The sequence below is a fragment of the Dysidea avara genome, chromosome 2 (assembly GCF_963678975.1).
Source record: "Dysidea avara chromosome 2, odDysAvar1.4, whole genome shotgun sequence".
NCBI lineage: Eukaryota > Metazoa > Porifera > Demospongiae > Dictyoceratida > Dysideidae > Dysidea > Dysidea avara.
Genome location: NC_089273.1, coordinates 17,264,709 through 17,289,550, shown reverse-complemented (window position 1 = coordinate 17,289,550; position 24,842 = coordinate 17,264,709). Strand labels below are relative to the sequence as shown.

General features: G+C 37.3%; 2 protein-coding genes across 6 annotated transcripts in view; one reads left to right on the top strand and one right to left on the bottom strand.

The window, feature by feature from the left end:
• Positions 1–21,820, bottom strand: part of LOC136246762 (uncharacterized) — a 50,657-nt gene extending 28,837 nt beyond the window's left edge. The window contains exons 1-2 of the mRNA XM_066038329.1: positions 21,731–21,820; positions 8,352–8,453 (exon numbers count right to left, since the gene is read on the bottom strand). The gene's annotated coding sequence lies outside the window, so the exon portion shown is untranslated. The remainder of the gene's footprint in view (positions 1–8,351; positions 8,454–21,730) is intronic.
• The window catches only part of LOC136246766 (uncharacterized), a 306,647-nt gene that overhangs the window by 125,766 nt on the left and 156,039 nt on the right, over positions 1–24,842 (top strand). The gene's annotated exons all lie outside the window — the stretch shown is intronic.

Genomic DNA, 24,842 nt, shown 5'->3' with positions numbered 1-24,842 from the left:
CTTCAACGCCATAATTGTGATTTCAAAGGAAAAAGTGAAAGTTTCGGTCCTACTGTAACACACTACGTATAACTCATGGTGATTTTATCACCCACTAATAAATTTGGGGCGCGCACTATTCTCAGAGGGGGTTTCAGCTGAAACCATTGCAACCCCCCTGTATCCGCCACTGAGTGTATATGCAAATGCACGCTTAGTCAAATACCTGAAAACCAGACTTGGAGATAATCATTTCAACTGCTAACAGGTGAGCAATGTTTATTTGTTATTATAAACAATACTAGACTGAACAGCTGTAAAATTTCATAATTATACAGTTTCACATAGGCTGATTTTTGCACTTTAAAATAATGGATTTGTGGTTACAGTTGTGTAAACAACAACTAAATAATCAAATTCCTTGTTCCATAATGAGTATTTGATTTTTGTTTTCCCTTATATTATCTGGGCACCTGTGTTGTCCAGACAGCCCAAAATAGTGACGTTGCTGGTAATCTATTGACAATAATGAAGTTTTGGTTAGATGAAAGCACAAGGAGGAAGCCTAAAGGTGGTGGTTTACCTGTTTGGTGGCTTATTTATTGTACTGATAATTGGTTGCTAGGTGATAAAACATTATTACAGCCAAGGGGAGTGGCCATAAATGCTCTGTAGAGACTTCTACCCAACAAACTGTATAATACAAACTGACAGCAATAATAATAATTTACAACAGTTACTTCAGCATATTAGCAACCACTTATTAGTTACAGATATTTCTGAGATACAGACAGTAGTATCCACCAGACTTCCCAGATAAGAGAGGTTCCACTGTAGGAAGATTAAAGGACATGAAGAATGCCTTTAATTAGCCATAAAGTAGTGAGGGCTCTAATACTCTATAACTAAGAAAGAACAGTTATGTGGTGGATACAGTACAGTAATTACTAGAGTTATAACGATTCCCACTTTTTAGGGAAAACCGATATCCAATATATTTTTACCCCGTTTTACTGATAGTTAACCGATACCCGATTGTAGGTCTCTACAATTATATTTGTGCACACTCCACTAAAAGTAGAGCTAGTAAAGCCAATGCTGTGAAATTGTATACTTATCTCAATCGCAGTTGCTAGTCAGACAAGTGGGCTAGGGCTTGAACCACCACTGTTTACTATTGTGGTCACCACAAAACATAAACAAATTGCCCAAGTACATACCAGAGCCTTTGACACCAGCCCTCCAGTGGTATTGCAGCTGCTGAAGCTGAATAGACTAATAATCTGCGGGCGTCTGGATTCAGTGGAATGGAATGGTGGACTGGAATGGTGGAATGGACTGGAATGGTGGAATGGAATGGAATAGTAGAATGGAACGGTACTTAGGTAATTTCAATTAGTGGTCACCTCTTTTAAAAGACCACATTCTAACAAAGACCACCTCTTTACAAAGACCACTTTACTTTAATATCTGAATTGTTGTATTAGAGCCATATAAGACAGTCTTATTAATGAATTGTGTGTCACATGTTATGTCCCCTAGAAAAGCCAGTGATATCTGATTTATGATACAATACATGCTATATACCCCATACAAAAAACAGTTTGACTATACAAAAAAATATGTGTCCACGAAACTAAAAGCAACTGGCACCATATCTAGAAATGAATGTCAATATATACTGGCAACTAAGTATAATTTACAATAATCTTGGTCCTTTATCATTGACTTGTGCAGTCTGACTGTATTAATTCCCTGCAAATCTAATTGGCTAGTAAATTGGTACCTTTCTCAATAATCCGGTGTTGTAGAGGAGAAAAAAGGCAGCTAGTTCTAAGTCCCTGAAATTAGGTTAGGTAATCCTAAGGCTGCAGCACATGTTGCTGTCAGACCTTCAGTGCTGGTCACTGTAAAGTGCTGATAATAATAAATTACTAGCCAATTAGAGTTACAGGGAATTAATTAGGAATGCAGCAAGACTGTATGAGTGAATGATGATGGACCAAATTTTTATAAATTATAGCAAGTTATTTGTCAGTATTTCTTGGCCTCACCCAAATAATAGCTCTTTTAGTTGTCAGTTACTTTTAGTTTGATGGGGACATCACTTCATACAGCCAAACTGTTTTTGCATGGGGTATATTGCTATATTACAATCAGATATCACTCTAGGCATGTGGCGCACAACTGATCAATAAGACCATTCTATGGGGATACACTCTAAAACAACAAGATAGCAGCACTTTAAACATTAAAGTAAAACGGTCTTTATAAAGAGATGACCACCAATTGAAATTACCAAAGTACTGTTCCATTCCACCATTCCATTCCATTCCACCATTCTATTCCAGTCCATTCCAGTCCACCATTCCATTCCGCTGAATCCAGATGCCCATAATCTGCTGGCCTAAGCCCATTACAACCGATTTCCAATTATGGTAATTACAGCTAATTTTATCAGCTTCTACTGATTACCAATCCGATTATCAGTACAACTCTAGTAATTACAGATATATAGCTAGCTTAATCACATACAACACACTTTAAAACATCAAAACTAGCCAAACTAATCTTATTTGCTAGTCCTACAACTAGAAACAACATTATATGAACACTTATTAATGGTCTGAGGAATGATAACTGAAGCAGTTCAAGTATACTTCAGAAAACGCTCCATAGAAGACAACTCAGAAAGTTCTATATAATGTTTATACTCTACCTATGTATACTTGTTTGTACTAAAATAATAGAGGTGGTGGTTTATTAAACTGTCACAACTTTAATAGGAACTTCTCTAATTTGCTCTAAATTATTAAGAGTACAAGGAGCATACATTAACAAAATTCCTTTAATATCTGTACCATAATAACAGTTTATACTGCTTTAATTCAGCTTACAGGAGAAACTGCTTTAGTGGTATTTTATAATAAATTTTTGTGTTATGATGATAAGTATTATAATTAGCATAGCAGGTTGATCTTAGTTCACTGATGGCTAGCAAAATAGACTATCAAGTGTACTCATCCAAAACAGCAAATGGAACTTTTGAACTTAGGTCAACGAAACTTTATTAAAAGATTCTTGTTCATATTTTTGAAAACTCATTAGGTGGGTGGTTATTACTCATTATTCTAGTCATGACTAGAAGCAAACACAACCTTAAGGTCATAGAATTAAAAAGTACATTGTGGAAGGTTGTCTACACCTGCAAATGTACTAGTGGACATCTAATCACTATACTTGATTCTGTACCCATGACTGATTATTTCTAATTCCACTAGAAAATTTACATATTATTTCCTTTGATGTCAGAGGTTACTAAATCCAATAGAAACTTGTGGCTGGGTTACTAAATCATTAGTAACCTGTGGTCTCGCTGGTGGTTGCTTACTACATTTATCAAACAAAGCCAAAAACAAAATGTCCTTACTATTAACTTACTTTCTGGATAAGACAGGCATTGTTAGCATTCAGCTAGGTGTCCAGTACCAATGTCTGACATGGTGTGGCACTGACACAAAACACTCGAAGGATAAATCTCAACACTAGCACTCATAACTTGCTTCTTAATAGCTTACTTTCTGGACAGAACGAACGTCTTTTTAGCTCAACATAGTAACTACTTGATACTGGTACTATAGTCATGCAACAGTTATGAGTGTCATGTCTGTGCAGTGGCACAGACACAGACACAATCAACTCAACTTAAAGATAAATCCCAGTGTTATAGCACACACAGTTTACCACTTTCTCTCCTACTTCCTTAACCTAGAATCAATAGGAAAAAAGGTGAGATTTCTGGACCAAATATCAGTATGGAAATGTACAGGAATTGTCAGTGTTGAATTTTCCAGTCATATTCTTTTCATTGCTACAGCGGAACCTGCCTTAGTGGCCACCTGTAAAGAAAGGCCACCTCTTTTAAAAGACCAGCTTTAAATTACCCTAGTGAGAAGTGTATACCCTAATCCACCTGTTAAAGCAGCCACCTGCCTATTAAGGCCAAGAAATCTTGGCCCAAAGGTGACTGGCTTAGATTCCACTGTATATCAGACCTGAAGTAAACCAGTATACTGTAAATAACACATGTTGTGACATTTCCTAACATTTCATGTGTCTGGACATTTCCTCTGCCAAGCTGTTGATTTCCTGGTATTTAGAAGTTTGACATTGTCATGAGATTTCCTACATAAGTCACCACTGGAAATCAATGGGTCAGCAGTAAGTGACTCACAAGAGAAGACTGACACTATCAACAAACACTTTTTATCTGTCTTTACTGAGGAGGATGCCTTTACTCTACCAGACCTAGGGGCATCCCCATACAATACTATTATCACATGGTGAATGGTGTGGTTAAATTGAGCTACAAAGCTATAGAGCCTTTAGATCCCAAATGGGCTGCTTATAAGATGGCTTTAAAGTATAACTACATCAACATCATCTTCCCAGTGACTGGAAAACTGCCAGTATCACTCCAATCTTTAAGAAAGGATCACATAAAAATCTTGCTAACTACAGGCTGATATCCCTAACAAGTATACCATGTAAGATCATTGAGTACATAGTATGTACAGTAGTTCAGTGTACAAACACCTTGAGACAAACTCTATCTTATGTGATTCCCAACATGGATTTAGGAAGAATTGCTCATGCAAGACACAGCTCATTAACAACTATACATGACATAGCCATATGTCTCAATTCTGGGGACCAAGGTGATATTCTTTTTCTGGACTCTTCAAAGGCCTTTGACAAAGTACCCCATGTCAGAAACTGGATATTATGGAATTTCTGGAGCATGTTTAGAATGTGACTTTTTCACCAATAGAACTCAACAAGCTAAGTACCTGTAGACAACAAGTTTAGTGTACCATCTCTTGTGCCCTCTAGTCTACCCCAGGGTCTTTGCTGGGCCCCCTTCTATAATTACTTCTATTCATCAATATTAACTCTGTACTGAAGCTTTATGGTGATAATGTATTGATTTATGAAAACATTAACAGCCCAAACCTTGCAAAATGACATTATTAAATTAGCTCTGTGGTCAAAGATCTGGTAGTTACCTTTGAATTTTACAAAGCGTGAACATCTAATAGTATAGTTACAAACAAGCCTTCCCCCTCTGAGTATCACTACCTGCTGAATGATCGAACTATTAAGAGAGTACCATTTGCAAAATATCTTGGCTTGACTATTTCTCAGAATTTGTCTTGCTTTACACACATCCCAGAAATCATTGGTCGAGCAAACTCAACTCTGGCATTTTTAGGAGAAAGTTTGGACAGTATGCACAAGATGTATAACCCAAATACTATTAAACATATACATGCCCCATTCTCAAGTATCCAGCAGTCGTTTAGTCCCCTTACACACAATTTAACATACAACAAATGGAGATGGTATAAAGGAAAGCCACTAGATTTGTAATTAGTGATTACTCCAAATACTTCAGTGTTACATCTATGTTATCTCGACTTGATTGGCAAACAATGGAAATCTGATTACATGAATTAACTTTAGCAGTAATGTTTTATAAAATTATTAATCATCAAGTAGATATATCTTGTAATCACATACTGGACTCTAGTTGAATCGTTGGAACTGCAGTTAACTAAGCATTAGCTGTTAGGCAAGCGTACTTGCTCAATCACAGTTAGAGATATTTTTAGAGGAATTAAGCCTCTCCAGAGTACTGAGCCCCAAACCCCCTGTACAAAACGTTTTTCAAGTAATTTTTCTGAGCTGGTTAATTGTGACTGGTTTTTGGAAAACCGATCTTATTGCCCATGACTACAGATTTGATTTTCACCAAGAACACAAAGCTACAAAAATAAACTATCAAATTTCATAATCAAAATCAGCTAGACTTGAGTGGTCTGCTTTTGCTGACTACTTTTACCAAGCACAGTGGTGATCTGTACAAGCACTCTGGGGCTCTAATGGAGTTCCGGCCAGCCTGGGGATGGCTGTATGTGGCTGTACAGCTCTGCAGTGTTGAATACAGACCTGTGTTGTAAATGTCCTTCAATTTTAAATCTAATCCATCCATATGCCTTCCACTTTAATTTCTATAAACAGCTACTTGCACTTAGCTGTTTGGTACTTGTACAGTGGATGCTCTGGAAGATGAGGAATATAGCATAAAACATGTGAAAATTTGGTATATGTAGCTTCATCCATTGGCGAGCTCCATCACACTGAATACTTATAGTTAGCACTTCTTGATACTTTTAAACAGGCAATAAGACCAGTTTTCTCAGACTGCGTCACAATTTATCTAAGCAACTTTGGACTAACAAGGCCTTTTCCAAGGAGTTGTTCCAATGATATAATTATATAATTTGCTTTTTTGGTTGACACCATATACCTGGCATGATGTCATGTATAGCACTTGGGTGGTACTTTAGCCATTAGCATTGTATACTAATGGCTAGTAAAGTAAGTACCGCATATGACCGTATTAAAGCCGGGCTCAAATACATGCCGGGTACAGCTAGGGCACTGTCATAATAAACGCCGGGGCTCATTTAAATGCCAGGGTGCTAATGATATGCACTGAAAGGAGTTCTAAACTCGTGTCAGCTGCTAACTATACAATGATGTCTCGTCACCAGTCTTATGATGTCTTGTCTTGTTCGACTATACTTTCTCTTCTGGTGATGGCCATAGTGTATTTATCGTGGTCATTGTCATCTTTCCGCCCGACTTCCAATGTTTCACCCAGCAGAGGAGTCCAAATGGGTTTATGTACGTGATGGGCTATGGATTTCGTATTTGGTAGGTACTTGTACTGGCACTTGCCATTCTCAACGACTGGCTAGTAAGAAATAAACGCCCGGGTCCAAATTAACGTCGGTCTCGTTTAAACGCCGGGTCAAAAATGATTTATCGGAAATAAACGCCCGAGCTTCTATACGGTCATATACGGTACTTTAGTACACTTAAAACATCATATGAACTTGTGTTTCTGTTTTTATATTACTGTTTCATTGATGATAAACACCTGGAGTGATGTCATGTATAGCACTGGGTGTGGCACTTTGATGATTACTTTTGGCTATTAGTGTTGTATTCACTATGTTAGTTTATTCATGGCTACTTCAGTTACGTCTGCTTTACAATAGTAATTATGCCACAGGAAGCACGCACAATTTGTAGCATGTTAATGTACAGATGCCAGACTAGTACTGTATTAGTTTACTATTGAAGATAGGTATGTAGATAGCTAACTGTAGCCAGTAGAGTTGCTGCAAAACTCGTCAGGCATTCATAATGTGCAGCAGAGTTTCTACGCGATAATAATTATGTTGCTAAACTATTAATGTACAATGCTTCAGCTTTTCATTTCATCAAGAAATGTTTACAGGGGCACAGCTAAAATATTATGTAGCCACTCACAGTTGCAATACCGCTATTGAAGTTGGGATGCTCATGTGTAGCCAAGCAAGTCATGGACTACTGATCCGGCCTGTTATACTGTACCTATAGTGGACACTATATACATTGTACAAGTTATCTCGCTATTATTCATTTTCTATTTACTGAACACCATGGCTGAGTGTTGTGATCAGAATACTTTGTAAACATTCTACCAGGTAAATATTACATGATAAATCAGCCATAATTCCTAATAAATACCTAAGAAGAACCTTCTACACTATACAACCCACTGTAGCTATACAATACACAAGGTAGTCTCTGGATGAAACATTGAACAGTACAAAACTCAAGCCTGCAGCCTTGCACATTGTTGATTTATGCTTGGCTGAAGGCATCAGTTAGTCAGTAGAAATTTTACTTAAATAGAATTTTTTTTAAAATTCCATAGAAACTTGTTGGAATGGCGGTGGTTGCTCTGAAGGAATTTTTGGGCTTAGTTATGCTTAACCAATACTGCAAAGCTGTTTTGAAGGTAAATTTAGGATATTTTTCATGCAATTTTGAAAGCCAAGAAGCCCACAGCTACATGATCCCTAATATACAGTACTATGGTACTATATGAATAGTGACATCACGCTATGAATGAGCACGTGTGTTTTCCAACACTTTAGATCAGAAACAAACATAACATTTCTGTAGTAATCAAATTTGCATGTAGCTATGATTAACATGAAAGCAAGAAAGGTTAACAAGAAATTGTTTTAATTAAATTATTGACAACTGGCTTCAAACTATTATCTGGATACTGAAGTAATATCAGGATATCAGATAATATGAATATTGTTCCAGCCTTAGTAAGAACCAATCCTATGGATAATACTACACAATAATTCATTAATGTAGTAACAGTAGTCACACTTAAATGCACCCAAATCTGCTACCTCAGAGACATGTCACAATTGTAACACGTTGCTGTAGACATTCCTTACCTGTGAAAATTGTGAAATGTTTTGTTTACAGCTCCTTATAAAGTAATAGACCACGTCAATGTGGTTTTTCTCTGCAGCCCATTGTAAGGGAGTCCTGCCCCTCTACAAATGATAAAAGTGGATGATTACACTTGCAAACAATACAGAATACAAATATCATATTAAAGGGAGAGACATGGAATTTTAAGATTCTTTTTTATTTCATTACTGTATTGATTTGATATCCTTATGTATGGTTGTACATTTGAAATTTAATTTACTGTATGATTTGTTAATGAAATCTAAACCAACTAGGAGGAGGCAACGCAAATTCACCAGAATTGTCGTAATTAAAATTTTTTCCATTAACCTACCATCACAGTAATTTCTTGGCCGCCATCTTGGATTTCACATCTTTTTTCATCCTGGCCTTTTTGGGGGCCGCACTCTTTTTTTTACAGCTTGGCTATTTTGGTTTAGATATCACTTCTTTTTGTATTGCAAGCCACAAAGCCAGCCATTAACTGGCTTTGGTGCTTCCTTCTAACTTGTTTTTTTTTTCTTTTCTGCAGGAATATTGGAACAAAGGAAGAAGTGTTGTGTGCAGTTTTTTGTCTGTTTAAAAATATTTGTATGTTTAACAATGAAAGATGATTTTGTTTCCAACACATATTTCTACAGGTTGATTTGTTTATAGCTGATCCCTATAAGGTAACATGTATCCAGCTGATATCTCTACAGTCAAGAGATGATGTTCTACAAACTCAAAGAGTTGTGGTCATTAAACAGAACTAGTCACTACATACAAAACACATTCATCCCATGCAACCTGCCAAGATGATCTTGAGGTACTGGGCCTTTCAGGGCTCGGATGATGATGACAATCCCCTTTTCCCCTAAGTAATAGTTTTCCCCTTGTAGCTAGCTGTAGTTTATGTAGTTAGCCTAGCAAGGACTAAACAGCAATAAAATTATAGGTGTTTCTGGGTTTAATACAGTGAATGGTTTGATAGTTGCAGTTCACAAGAGACATTGCTGTTGCATGATGGTTTCATGGCTTCTCATGTGAAGGTATGTATTTCTGTGCGTGTAGCTTTGGCTGAAAGTTTCAACATGATCTTAAAAGTGGGTACTCCCACCCCCTGGTTCAGATTCCATTGACCCTTCCTGTGCCTGGACAATACAATCTTGGTTGGCCCCTCAAGGTTACTATATAAATCACTTTGTTTTCTTGCACTTGGCGTCTAGTAACTACTTTGTGATTAGTAACTATTTTGTGATTAAACCAGAATACTTCATAATTTTCTGTAATTTAGTACAGCACATACTACTTCCAAATTAAGTGGATTACAGACACACTTCATCTACTGTTCTCTGTAACTAAGGTATGTAAGGCCGCGTAACAAGCATAGCATAGCTGAAACTGCTAACCTAAAGTGATACATTGCTTGTGCATAATAATCCTCAGTATATACGTAGAATTAGTAATTTACCTAATATGCTTTTAGGAATTTCCCAATTTTCTACCTACTATGCCTGTTTTTGTGAGTATCATAAATGCATTATGCTTTTATTTTATGTGTTTTTTGAATTTTGTGCAGAGAAATTCCTCATAATTATAATAAAATTAATGTTAATGGAGAAGTGTCACTTTAACTGCAGCACACAAAATAATAGCAAAAGCTTGAAAAGGGAATGTATTCCAGAATTAGTAGGCATATTAGAGCAGGAGATCTGTGGGCATATGAGCAGTCCCTCAGAAGCTCTAGGCATATATCATGGTAATTTTGTGTGTAGATATGGATTCTTAATAATTCTGATCAATTGTTTGAGTTGTAGCAATTGGTATTCAAAGGACAGCAAAATTGCTAAGTACAATCTGTATCTGGCATTTGCTGCACCATGCCAAGAACATATTAATATCCTGGATTAAATTGTTCTCATTTTATCTTTCATGTATGATAACTATTTTATTAGAGTGTTTGACTGTTCTATTAGAGAATCTTGATCTTTATTTGTGATCTAATTTTAGAAAACCATCAATATCCACACATTTTCCAACATTCATTTCACTTGTTCTTTGTTGTCTATAGGAACAGATAGGTTTCAGCTTCATAAGTTGAGCAGTGTGGGAATTACAGCAGTAGACAGCCAGACGAGCAAATAAATCAATATGTACAGAAGCCATCAAGAAAATAATCTACAGGCACTTACATAAACCTACATAACTTATTGACACAATGGCATACGGAGTTGAATCTTGGCTCATTGTGTTTGTCATGAATTTGTCAATCCACCAAAGTATAGTGTTTTCCCAAGAGATACTTCTGTATTTGAGAAGTAAGGCGAATTCACTGAAGAACGATCGTCGGTAAGTTCTGTTGTCCCCACAACATAAACAAACATTTGTAACTTAGAAACCCTTCCTTGTATGGAGATGAAACAAAGATTTTTGAACTCCCTATGAACAGAAAAATATGATGCGCAGGATTTATCCATTGGAGTCTCAATTCACCAACCAGTGAGGTAATAATAACTTGCATAATTTTTTTCTGGAACTTGTTTTAGCCATTGTGTTTAAATGCATTTTATTGCAAAAGAGTAGTGTATAGATCAACAGTTTTCAAAATTCGGTCACATTTGTTAATCTCAGTCTCACTGCAGACTTGCAAAGACTCAATGTCCAGACATTCACTAGATAAGAGCTTCCATCATAACTATTGTCTCCCAATAATCATAATCATCATATCAAAGTTCAGATGGTGTTACATGTTAGATATTACCAAATTCAATGAATGAGCTCAACTAAATTGAAATGCCATGCCTTTGTGCTAGTTGGCACATGACTGCCTGTGTCCTATAAAACTAAATCCACAATGATAAGCATTCATTATGTCAAGTGTAAACTTGCAGCAAGACTAGAGGCATTGTTTCTACTAATTGTCAGGAATCATTTCACTGGTCAAAACAAATTATCCCTTGTTGAATTTGTGACAATTATAGCAGAAGTTATACTCACTGTAGCAGAAATTTACCCCATATGTTGCAATTGTGCTCCATTATGCCACCATTATGCTTTAGGTTTTTCATTCCTAATTATGCTCAAACTTATGCCGGTATAATCGATGCAAGCCTGGTCCTTGCATGTGATATCTGTTGTTCAAATATTTTCTCGGAGCCCATGCAGTGAGAAATTTAAACAACAAAAAGAGTGCTACATGTGTGGCATTATGATGGGAGTCATTCTGTGTTAAATCAACAAAGAATTTAGGGTCACCTCTCGGATTTTGATAAAACTTGGTGTGTTTGTAGTACCTATGGTGCTCATCACCCTTACAAATTTTTAGTCTTATACACCAAATGCAGCCAGGAAGTGCAATAAAATACTTAAAGCAGTACCCATGCTTGCGTATTTGAAAAATACAGTACTTGAGGTGTCTCGAGACAAATACAGCACTTGGCTTTGCATTGTACTATATAAGCATCTTGACACACTCCCTCACACTGTATTTTTCATACACACGTGCATCGGTGCTTTAACTACGTATAACATATTGTATGGTCTACAAGTAATAGCAGTCTAGAAGCAGTATATCGGAGGCTCTAGAAATTTGATGGTGAGATGGTTTTAATTAACACATCTACTATAGACTGTTCACCTTAACCTAGCCCTTGTTTCTTGTTACTAACTCTTGTTAGGCCAGCTGCCCAAACATTTAGTAGCACTGTGAAGCCAACTAAAAAAAGTGCTTTGATACAGGAAAGAACAAGTGAGTTGTGAGGCTTTAAAAATATCCCATACATAGAGTATGAACAATTCAGGTGCACAAACATGTTTAAAACATAAAAACATGCTTGTTACAGTACAAAACTATTGGGAGTGAACACATGCATGTTGACCTCTTTGATACCACTATATTTGGCAGGGTCTCAGGTGAACATGTACCAACTATACTAATTCCTACATGCATTTTATCTGGCAGTCATAATTGTGTGCCTGACACACATGTTTGGCTTCATTAAAACTGCATGGCTATTATTAAAAATTACCAAAGAGACTTTTGTGACGGTTATTCCATTAATTTTACAATCTGAGTATTAACTCAATATTCTAATTTTACCCTGAAGGCATTACAAACGATCTGTCTTTTGTATGCAAATAATTGATGAAAGCTCAGTGAACATTTATCACATACACACTAAAATTTGTACTGATATTTTGCTTTATGTGCAAAACTTTATCTTACCCAGATAACACATTTGCAAGTTTGTATTTTTTACCAGGACTCCAGTAAATATGTACAATACGTGAATGAAACCTACAACACAAATATTATCTGTCTGTACAAAATCAAACAAAATTACAAATTACATGCAGAGACTAAAACTTAAAATTGAATTAAATGAACTAATCATACCCTCTGCGCACACAAAGTCAATAGCTGAAGACTCTTTGAGGCCAAAGCAGTGGTAGAAAGATCTAGATCCTCTCAAACAAATGATGGCTGCTCAGAGTAGGGAAAACTCAGTTTACATCTTAGCTAGTACAGGGTCTTGCTGTAAGATTGCCTATTTTTTTCTGACAGCAGAGTGGCTATTCTCTTGTACACCACTGTTGTCAAAGGACCCATGCCTTCAGTGCATGAAAATACTAAAGGAGAAAATGTCCCATGTTCTACTTCACGAATCCTCTCTTCATAATTTTCTTCTCTAATTCCACATGCCTGTAATACTGGGGTAAAGATACTGAACGGTGTGTGGGAGCAAAAGGATTAAATGCCTTGACATCAAAATAAGCTTTCTGACCACTTTTCCAAAAACCATTGGCAACAACATCAAGATGGGCCCCATCCTCCCATTAGCCAATCTATGCTGAAAAGATTCTCCTGATAATGATTGTAGAGATTCGACACAATGACATAGTTCAGTTACACTTGGAAGCATACTAGGAGTGACAGGGCTTCTGGGTTTCTTCCATGATTTTCACACAGCACCTGCTCGTCACTTGCCCGCGCTTTCCTGTGACAAGCAGCACATGAGCTCTCTTCTTCATGGAGCAGGAGGCCTGGATGGAGGCACACTCTAGCAAAAATCATGCCGAAACCATGAGGTATCGTTTGCTGTTTGGGTTTACAAGAAGAAGGGAGACCTGTTTGTGATTCTAAAAATCTAAAATGGATTCATTGTAAAAAGCTCCTGCCGGCCTGGCCGCTGCTTGTCCTGGCAAGCTGCGAAGAACTGAATTGTGAAGATGACATGAAGTAATGTTAGAAGAAGCAATGGATTGGCCCAGTTCTAAGAATGGTGATTTGGTGAGCATACAAGGCAAAAAAAGTAGACAATTGACGGCATGGCCTGCAAAAGCCTGTGACACGGAAGCCTACTGACACTGACTTATAAAATTCAAATTCCACTCAAAATTCCATCTAATTTGCAAGATTAACTGCCAATGAATGGACAAATCGGACCTATTATTCTCACTGTTTATAATTTATACCGGATTCAGTGGTCTCAGGTGTGTTGGTGCTGTTGTGGTCAGTGAATTCTGCCATTCTAAGTGATCAGTGAGTAAACTACTAGCTATACGTAGTACCCTGGATCTAGTGTATCAGTTTTTTGTTTCTGCTGAAATGCTGTATGGGTAGATTCTGTTAATTCAGTTTTTATACGCATCTACATACGAATATCTGTGATGTTCTGAGGAACTATATGGATGCTGGTTGTGTAGTTTCAAGAGTTACGGCGATAGTATTTCCCCATGTGCAAACAAATAATCAAGTTGAAAAATTTGGTTGTTACCTACAACATGTAAACAGTGATATAAACTTATCTTTATTTGATTAAAAAAACTTTTTGTACTTTGTCTAAGACTTTACTAGAGCAAGACACCTATCCTCCAAGCAACTTACCAATATTTTATCTCTATACCATGCAGAGATTTGTGCGATGCAGTATTACGTGTTAAACCTTTACCACTGTATACTCACTACATGGATTTAGCAGTAATAAAGTTTCTTGCCTTAGAACATCTTAAGTTTTTCAAGCATGTAAATCATCAAATCCATTCATTGGTGGTTGGAGAGACAGCATTATGGTAGGAGGTATACACTCAACATGCGTTGAAGCGTACTGGATTGGAAATGATGGCCGTATATTGATGTAGCCTGTTCTGTATGTTATATCAGAATCTGCTGATAGAAAATGAATACAAGGAAATTTGTATGACAAAAGTACAATGAATTGAAAATCTGCTGCCTCTACCAGGCCAGGTATGCTACACTGAAAAAGCCATTTAGCCAGCATCATTTCTACTAGTGATTAAAATCAAGTGCATTTCCGGCAACTGAACACTGGAACAGAGGCTGTTCTTGCTGTGTATCTGCTGTGTATCTGTCAGTAAAAAAGTTATTTCTGTAATTTTACAAATGACAACTCAACATGTGTTTGGTATAGTTGATTTATACGTAATATAGTGAGTTTTGTAAACAATTGTTCACATGATAGTGAGCTACAGTGCAAAGTATACTTAGTTTGTTAATGATGTGTAATTCATATTCACTTCATATTTATATCATATTCATATCATGTGTATCATACATAGCCCACACTAGTAAATATAAGGTACATATATATGTGCCATGGGATTGCAGATGAAGTAAACGTGTAGCAAATGTGGTACTATATGCACTGCACAAAACCACTAGCATACACATGTTGCAAATATCACATGTGATCTTTGTAATATTCAAATCATATTCGGGTTGTCTCACATATGATGCACATATAGTTAATTATAATTGCTTCATATGTACTCTGTTGCACATATAGACAAATACATAATTTTTTCCAGTGTTAATAGTCCAGCAGTGATGTCTCGAAACTCACTGTGATGAATTGTAGGGAGACCACCATGTGGGCAACAAGGGGCATGCTCAACAGAGAATTGCTTGCCACACACACACACAATTGGAAGGCAACAGTGGTGGTCACCAGTTATATTGAAGGCACGAGGCATCACGAAAAGCACCTTTGTGCAAACAAAAACCATGTTCAGTTAGAGGTAGAGCAGTTACCCAATTGGAAGAGCCTTTTTCAGAAGATAACATGATGGACCTATATAATGATGGTGATAGCATAGATAGCAAAGCATCATGGGAGTCTATGATAGACTGGTGATGATTGCCCATGCAAAATTGTTCTTCTTGCCTCAATCTGTGAAGACAACACTTAGGCACAAGATTGCTGTAAAATAAGGTGAATTAAGGGAGCAGTAACTTTAACGAAGGCACCAAACTGGAACAATGAATAACTGATGGGATTAACAACCCCCAGACCTACCAATCTGGTTGGCAGAGCAAACAAGTTTCGTTCACTGTCACTAAAAGATGGTTGACCAGTCAAGTTAGGTAACAATCTACAATGAATAGTTTCTTCTAGAGGAGACAAGAATGGTTGAATGTTAGGAATGCATCTCATTAGAAAGTTCCATTTGCCAATAAATCCATGTGTAAATGCAGCATATGCAGCTTGAGGATGGGTAACAGGGATGTCTGACAGTTGCTGCAATTCTTTGATCCAGGATGTTACTTGCTTTTCTACAAAGAAGACGACAAATGAATGGGAGCCTAATGCAGCACCAAGATGACGCTTTCCATTCGATGCTATAGAGATCCCAGTCCTCTGAAAAGTGGAAACTGCTGCATCATGCATTCCTTCCTTCACAACAATTCATGTTTTAGAAGGATTAGGGAAATAACCATAATCAGGACCAACAGATGTCAATATATTTCACCAAGACTGAAGTTATTTCAAACCACCACAAGCAGTAGCATCATCAGCACATCATATCTGTTGGACAGAACTTCCACCCAAACAATTAATCAGTGGAATCACTCCTAGTGCATACATTGGCATTGCTAGGGGGTCCCCTTGAGTGGTTCCCTCTTCAGAGTGTAAAACTGACCCTCTCATGTACAAGTTAACCTCTTTACAGTAAGTGTTTATTAAGATGGTAGAAAAAGGTGGACATACTGTAGGTGCTGTATGTTTCATAAAGCTGTGTGGCAATTAAGAGAGTTAAACACATTGGTAGCATCCAAAAGTATTACTGCATCCACATCAGGGGAGGAAATATATCTCTTGTAGAATGAACAACAGCTTCACACCCTGACAATTGACCAGCACATAGCTGTAACGAACCAGCAGCTGCTTGAATACCATTTCAAATCACAGACAGAACAGCCTTGGTAATCTCACGACGTGCAGTTTCTCCGATCCCAATTGAATGAAATAGCTACATGTAGCACACAACGTGCTATTATTGTAGCTTTGTTTCATAACAATACATGCAGTACATTAAAATTGAATATATTCAACAATAATTATTATGTCATAATTCATCAATTACTCTATGTTGTTATACATCACTAAGGAAGCTTAACTAAAGCAAACCACTTTAAACCACAAATTTCTATTAGAAATATCTTCTAAACTGTTTTATAGCCTGTCAAAGCCTCACAGCTGCTTTTATGTGTATGTTAGATACCCATTGGAGGTTTTTCAGTAGGTTGATAACCTGAGAGCATGGTTTGGTCACCGAGGCATGGCAATAATTAGTGACTAAGGTGTAGCCGAGGTCACTAATTAGTTCCCATCGAGGTGCCAAACCACGCATGAGGGTTTCAACCTACTAAAAAATGACAGTGTGTATCTAACCTATTTAAAAAGCAGCTCATTACCAACACTGATGAAAGAAGCACAGAGTCACGCTAGGTAAGGTCCTTTTCAGCATGTTTGTGTGTGCCGCCAGCTCTGTGGCCAGTTTAGTGTTGTTTTAGCAACTGTTATTTAGTTTCAAGGCTTGTTTACTAGCTAATACTAAGAAGCAACAAGCTGGCCACAAAGCGAGAAGCTTTACAACTACTGGCAGCAAAGTGACAAGCTTTATTACAACGCGATAAGTTTTATTACAACCTCGATTACAACACCACAAGCTTTATTACAACTGGCCACAAAGCAACAAGTTCTAATTACAACTGGCCACGAATCAAAGCAACAAGCTATACTACAACTAACCATGAAGCAACAAGCTTTATAACAACTGGCTACGAAGCGACAAGTTTTATAACAACTGGCCATGAAGTGACAAGCTTTATTACTACTGGCCATGAAGCAACAAATGTTACAAACAGGTGCAATAGCACAGCTGAAGTGTGTTGATGATCTAATGGTGACAGTGCTGACAAGCACACGAACACAAATGTGCTTGCTGTAAACTCGGCAACACCAGTAGTTTCACTGATGGCTAGCTAGTTGTGAACTGTTGGGGTAGCTGTAATATGCATCTAGCAGCTGGCTTGTTTGGCTTGACAGCTAGCTTGATCAAGTGCTGGTATGGCTGATGAAGGTAAAAACCTAAATCTCACTAACCATACAACCACTAATTAAATCAGTGACATAGAAAACTCTTTGAAGTGTTATTAAATTTACCATAACAGTCTCACGTGACAACAGGTCTCTAAATGAAACTTAGAGCCCTAACCTCAGGTCTCTAAGTGTATAAATAACCTCATTAACTGTGTCAATATCAAAGAGAATTATTCATGCTGCTTTCTAAGTTTTGATTGTGTACAAAGGGAACAAGCTCCCTTTCACCAAAACTGGAAAATTTTACAAGGTCTGTTATGTTGTTTACAGTGGGATCTCTCTTATCCAGCTGGTCTGGTACATACTATCATCCATATCTCAGAAATGTCCATAACTAAGAACTACATACTAATAGTATCCTAAAGTGACTAACTTAAATACAAGTAATGTTGTTATTTCTATCAGTTTGTGCTATGCAGTTTAGTGAGCAGAGGGGGAAGTCACTACAGAGCATTCATGGTCACTCCCCTGAGCTGTAAAAATGCATTATCACCTAGCAACCAAGTGGTAGTTGTCACTAGTAGAATAAACAAGCCACCAAACAGATAAACAATCTTTAGGATCCCACCACTTAGAAAACTGCCTTCTTTATCAAATGTCTGCATTGGCTGTACAGTGCTCATTACACAAGGAATATCTTGATTATTCTTGGTACTATAGTCTTAAACTATGCACCATTAGAATGTTCATGTGCTACAGATTCCAGTGGTATAGGGCAATTGGAAACAGTGGAAATTGAAACCGGAAGCGGAAAGTGGAAATGGAATATGGAAATGGTCAAATCATCATATAAATGTACCCTAGAGTGAAACCCTTGTTTAGTGACCACCTCTTACAGAACACCTTCTTATAAAGACCACCTCTGTACAAAGACCACATTGTAATTACATCACAAAGATGGCTAAGGACCACTTTGTGGTCACCTTTGATAACTAAGACCACGTGCACCCTCACTACATGGTAATATTTGGTAAGCTTCAAACATGTATTTCATGGCTCAAATCAATGTCATCTCTTTGTCCACACTTCACTCAAGTCATATACCATCATCACTTAGTTTGTACCAGCATAGATAAAACTATGGTACTGAATGTGTCATACAAAAATATTCCATGCAAGTGAAATGTAGTTAGCACACTAAAATCTACTGTATCAACAAAGAGCCTATATAGTCTTTTACCTGTTTTGATAAAGCGGTCTAACATATGATGTTTGGAAACTAGCTATTATTGCAATGTGAAGAGGTGGTCTTTGCAAAGAGGTGATCTTTATAAAAGGTGACCATGAAGTGGTCAGTATGCCATGGAGATCTAATTATAAAGTGGTCTCTGCACAGAGGTGGTCTTTATAAGAAAGTGGTCTTTAAGAAGTGGCCACTAAACAAGGGTTTCACTCTAGGATACATTTATATGACGATTTGACCATTTCCGTTTTCCATTTCCACTTTCCATTTCCACTGTTTCCAATTGCCCAGTGGTATACAACAGATTACATTCCAGCAAAGATGACAGAAAATAAACATTTATTCAATGAGTAAAGGCTGTTTATTTACTGTACTGAATTTCTATTTTTATTGAGTTTATTGAAGGTGGACTGGCTGATCACTGAAACCATGTGATAAAGTTTAGTAGGGACTAGCCTATGTACAGTAACATGTACGTACAGTGGAATCTCCCTTATCCAAACCTCTATTATCCAGGCACCTCCATTGTCTGGACAGCACAAATTGATCGTGTGACTTGTAGCTTATTGACCATAATGAAGTTTGGATTAGATAAAAGCACAAGGAAAGGAAGCCTAATGAGGGTAGGTATAAACAGTGGACTCTGGGACTCCAAGGACCTGTGGGGACCCAACATTTTTGTGGAATTTTTAGGAAATTTACATACTTACTTTCTATCCTTGTACTACTGAGATACCTTTATGGCCAGTCTGAAATAGCCTAGACCACTCTTTCTCTGTCCTGTGGACTGCTCTTTGTACATTGCCTAGAAATTATAAGTGCCTTGTATGTAGGCCACTCATTCTTCACGCCTTCAGTAAATGTATTAATCAAGGGCTTATTTCTAAAAGGGGTTATTTCTAACAGGTCATTGCCTTCATGTGCTAGCTACGTTGCACAAAGATTGTTTATCGAGCTGCTGGTGTACCTTGCAGTAATCACTTCACTGAATCCATTTTCATGTCATTGAACTTTATTAACTGGTGACATGTTAGGCTAGTGTGCTCTTTGTGTAGCACAGTAGCCTATTCAATGCAGGAAATTTTCAGTGGTGCTTGTATGTTATTTGTAATTGAATTAAACACAGTGTGAACAATTGCAACAGACAGAAAGTGGATTGACCATGAGAGATTAGCCACTGTGACTAGCAGAAGTGTCTAGTAAAAGTACAGAATGTATATAAACATTGCAAAATCTCCATGAAAGTTGGGTCTTCATCGGTCCCAGGGTCCTTGGATCCCCGGTCCTGAGTCCACTCTTTATACCCACCTGTGTCTGCCATTCATTGCTTCATTTTAAAAGTAATCTTTAGTGTTGGATATACATAAGGTAGGAAATTAGGTTTCATTTCATGTATAAGAATATCCTGTTATATCATACAGTATGGTGGTACTGTATAATAGGGATCATGCAGAACTCGGTTTTTCCAGCAAAACATATTGCCCTAAAACCAGCCTCAATTTGTCTTCAAGACACCTTGGCAGTATTGGTCAGGCACAGCCAAGCCCAAAAACGTCTTTAGACTAACCTCAAACCCTTCCAAAAAATTTCCATGGAATTAAAAAAAAATTTTAACAGAATTATTTTTATTCTGACTAACCGATGCCTTCAGCCAAGCATAGCTCGACAATGGATATAACTACAGGCTAGATTTCTTCACTGTTCAACGTCGCTTCATCCCAAGAAGTGCCTTTCACCAACCGCAGTACGTACAGTACAATACATGCATCATGGACTTGCCTTTGTCCTCTTTTACATACCAGTTCTTATTCCTGACAATGCTGGCAAGCAGTCAATTCATGTGGCTTCACTTTGGCTGTGTTGGTATCTCACCCATGTGTTCCATAGCAACTGGATTGATTGCAGAGATGCTTCTCCTAATGTTCTTTATTTGCAACACTGTGTAACAGATTGAAATAAGTGACACTGAAGCATAATGGCCACTGTTTAATCTCGAGTAGTTTAGGGCTCGCGAATTGTCTGTATTTTCATGGTGATTGGATTGATTGCAGAGGTGCTTTTCCTACTGTTCCTCATCTATAATGCTGTGTAACGGGGTGAACATAGCTTATAGCAAAGCGTAATGACTATGTCATTTTCAAGTTAGTAATTGATACCTGGGACACATGTTCAGATGAAAACATCAACTCTGAGGCCATCGTTTTTTTTGATGCAGTATGCGTGGGTTTACTATAACGTTAGTAAAAATGTAAACAAACAAGTATGAGGAATTTTAAGTTCAATTAGGGATCATAGAAATAAAAAGTAGAGAAACAAGAGAGATCACTTACACCTGCAGATATACCAGTGGACATTTAATCCCTAATTAAGTCATGAGTATAGGCTGAAATAGGGATTGACAATGTCCACCAGAGTATCTGCAGGTGTAAGTGACCGCCTTGTTGTCCTACTTTTTATTTCTATGATCCATAATCAAATAATGTTTCCTTATACTTGTAGTAATATAATAGAAACCTGACACTCTGCCTATAGTTTGCACTTACACATTACTTCATGCTCAAAATTGATTCTGGGTTTGAAGGGTTAAATTAATGATGATTGGATATAGCAATGAAAAGCACAATATTATAACAAGATGAAAGAAACATAACTGAATAAGTCTTGTATGTTTTGTACTAGCAGTTATACAATAATGTACACAATTGAGAGTATAGGTTTTGTGATTGTGTTTACACATTTGCTAGCACACTTAATATCTACAGTAGTAGTACTAAACACAGTAGTGACTTACAATATCCTTCACTGTTATGTCTGCACCAAGTTCTACAATTAGCTGGACAATATTCAGTTTGTTGTTATGAACAGCACAATGTAGTGCTGTCCAGTACTGTGAGTAACAGATGATTAACATGTTATGAAGAGACTTTTACAATGTATACATACATCAGCACAAATAAATCATTTGCAGGCCAAGCAGCTACACTAGCAACATTAAATGTCATTACCCAGGGAATTTAGTGTATCTATATCATTGTGATGTAATGACAATGTAGTGAATTATATACCATGTGTGAATATTGGAATTCTGAAAAGGAGTTTCCACTAAAAGTAATTAATTGAATATTCTACAGTACTGTTCAAATATAACATCATCTTGTTAGAGTGCGAGTAATTAAAAAACTTGCAAATTAAAAGGCGTGGCACCTGTTTCTCTTACAAGTATTCATCCCAAATGAAACAGGATGAGTACTTACAAGCTAAAGGGTGCCATGCCCTTTATTTAGCAAGTATTTAATTGCTCATGCTCTTGCAAAATGATGTTACATTTAAGCGGTACTGTAGTAAAGTGTTTTATTATAATAACTGACTGCTTCAATAGAGTACCTAGATGATTATAATAACAATACACTAATATCTGATGTTGCTGTTATAACCATGATTAACTAAGATAAAGGCTATTGTTGCATTGTATTTCACGACAAATCCTAGATGTAAGAAAAACCTGAAATTTCAAATTTTCCAAGTAGTAATTTGTTAATGGATATGACAAAAACATAAGGACTCACAGACTATCAAACACAATAGCCTAAATTTGGGCTTGCTGTAGTATAACAGCCAAAACAAACATCTTGCACCAACCTCCATATGTGACAGGAAGTGTAGTTACAAAAACTGGTCAAGCCAATATTAAACCATGAGCTTAAAACAAGTCTTTAATAAAGTACAATTGATATTGAAGCTGTCTCTTTTGGTACTGTACATAAGTGTAAATCAACAAAATGACATAATTGTATTTGTAGTAGCAAGCACCTTGCTGGCTGATTAACTACAACATACTGTTAAGCCTACCCATCACTACCTGTCACCTGAAAATGTGCACCAAACTACACTAAGTATTCACAACAAATTAACCTGAACACAAAATCCAAGCAACAACAGCCCTAAAGCTTGTGTATTGTATTCTTCACATGTGTAATGTATAATACAAAGTGTGCACATTTCATTAATCACAAAAGAAATAAGAGACTAGTTTTAATTGCAGGGCTAATATCAGGTTGGGCATGATGTAACATTTTTCTCAAAAGTTTACATCAGACGATTGTTGCAATTAGTATTCCCCTAGCAGCTATACAGTGAGTTATTATGGAAAATAAATGCTCTCAGGCAAGTTCCTCTCAGCTTGTTTGTAAGTCTATTTTCCAGTCCTTTCATATTTTAGTTGGTTGTGTCCATTGTAAAATTCCAAAGGGCTTTCCTGAAACCACTGGTAAACCCTTTGGTGTCCTATCGCATACAGAATAACAATAACAAATGTGACCAAGATTTTTCAAAAAATGGTCCAAATCGCACATAATAGTTGGTAGCTAGCTACATTGTACACTACCACACTATGCCTTAGCATTGCTCAGATTACTCAAGACCGAGTTAAGAGTTGTCTTTTCTGGGATGTGTGGCAAATGTTGGTAAGGATCTGAGAATCAGTGGTGCACTATGGGATGGCTTGATACAATTTTCTAAATACTTTTGGTGCTGATTCTGCTGCATATCAGCCACTAAGAAGCCAGTATTGTCCATTATAACCTTGTGCTCAAGTTTAATCATGGTGCCTCTCCATTTTGAAGTCTTCTCTTGCTACCCCACTTCCCTTTTGAGCAGTTGGGATAGTATTCCACTCATATAATTCATCAATTTCTTTATATGGTGGGATAAAAGTAGCTGTTTGTAATGTTCTGTAAGGTAACACACTGAGGCATAAATTTCATATACATACCAAAATCTTGTCACATAGGTGCAGCCGAGGGTGGGCATGAGCATGTATTTGTCCAACCATCACAGTTCCTTGTTTGGCCATCTTCAACTTTTGCCCAACCATCACAAGTAGTTAGTATAAATAGCAGCATACAAACAATCTTGTGACAGTTATACTATAATAGTGCACACGTCACTTGTTGAGTAATGACTATGAACAAGTTCAACAAAGGCCATAGTCCAGTTGATTGTCATCACATAATCAAACGGCATGGTTGTACTGTTTAAGTAGGGATCCGGGTGAAAATTTCGTGCGCCACCAAAAATTCTGCCTTTGAAAACCATCCTAGATTTTTTTTAGAATCTATAAAACAAACTATATAATCACAACAAATAAAAATACAATGAATAAAATACAACTACTGGGAAAGGGGAACAACAAAGAAAAACTACAGGGAAAGGGGAAGTCATCATCACTACCTTACAGAGCCCAATACCTTAAAATCATTCGAGCATTATTCACCCATAAACAAACAGAGAGTTGTTGAAGTAGATTTCTTCTGGCCACTTTAGGTGAAATGCCACTACAGGTGGTGGCATGATCAGCAATAGAATTAAGAACTGACAATGCAAAAGGTGTCCATACCCCAAAACTTTTCACAACTAGACGTATGAAATCACCTCCTGCCCTCTCCACAGTAGCATGGTGCTTCGCATCCTTAGCCACCTCTCCAGCTGCAGCAGCCACCCCACACAGGAAGTGGAGGAAGAAATTTGAGCAGGCTGAGTAATGCTGCAGACAGAGACATCAAAATAGGCAGGACGACCAAGTTGATAATCAGGATGGAAAATGTCTCCTGGACATGAACTGTCATCAAAAGAGGCACATTGCTCTTTAAGAACTCCTGGATGGTCTTGTAATAAGGCATGATGAAGGATGTTAACTAAGGCACCATGGCAGCAGATTCTCATAGGACCATGGGAACAGCCTAAAAGATGGTCACCAAAGCAATATATGGAAGAGAGGCATGTACACAATGGGGAAATGGGAAACAGAGAAACTCCAAGCCATAGACACAAACCAACAATAAACTCTGGACCTGGGATAGCTAAACCAAGAGAGGTTGAAGGAATAGCTTTAAGCCAGCCACTAC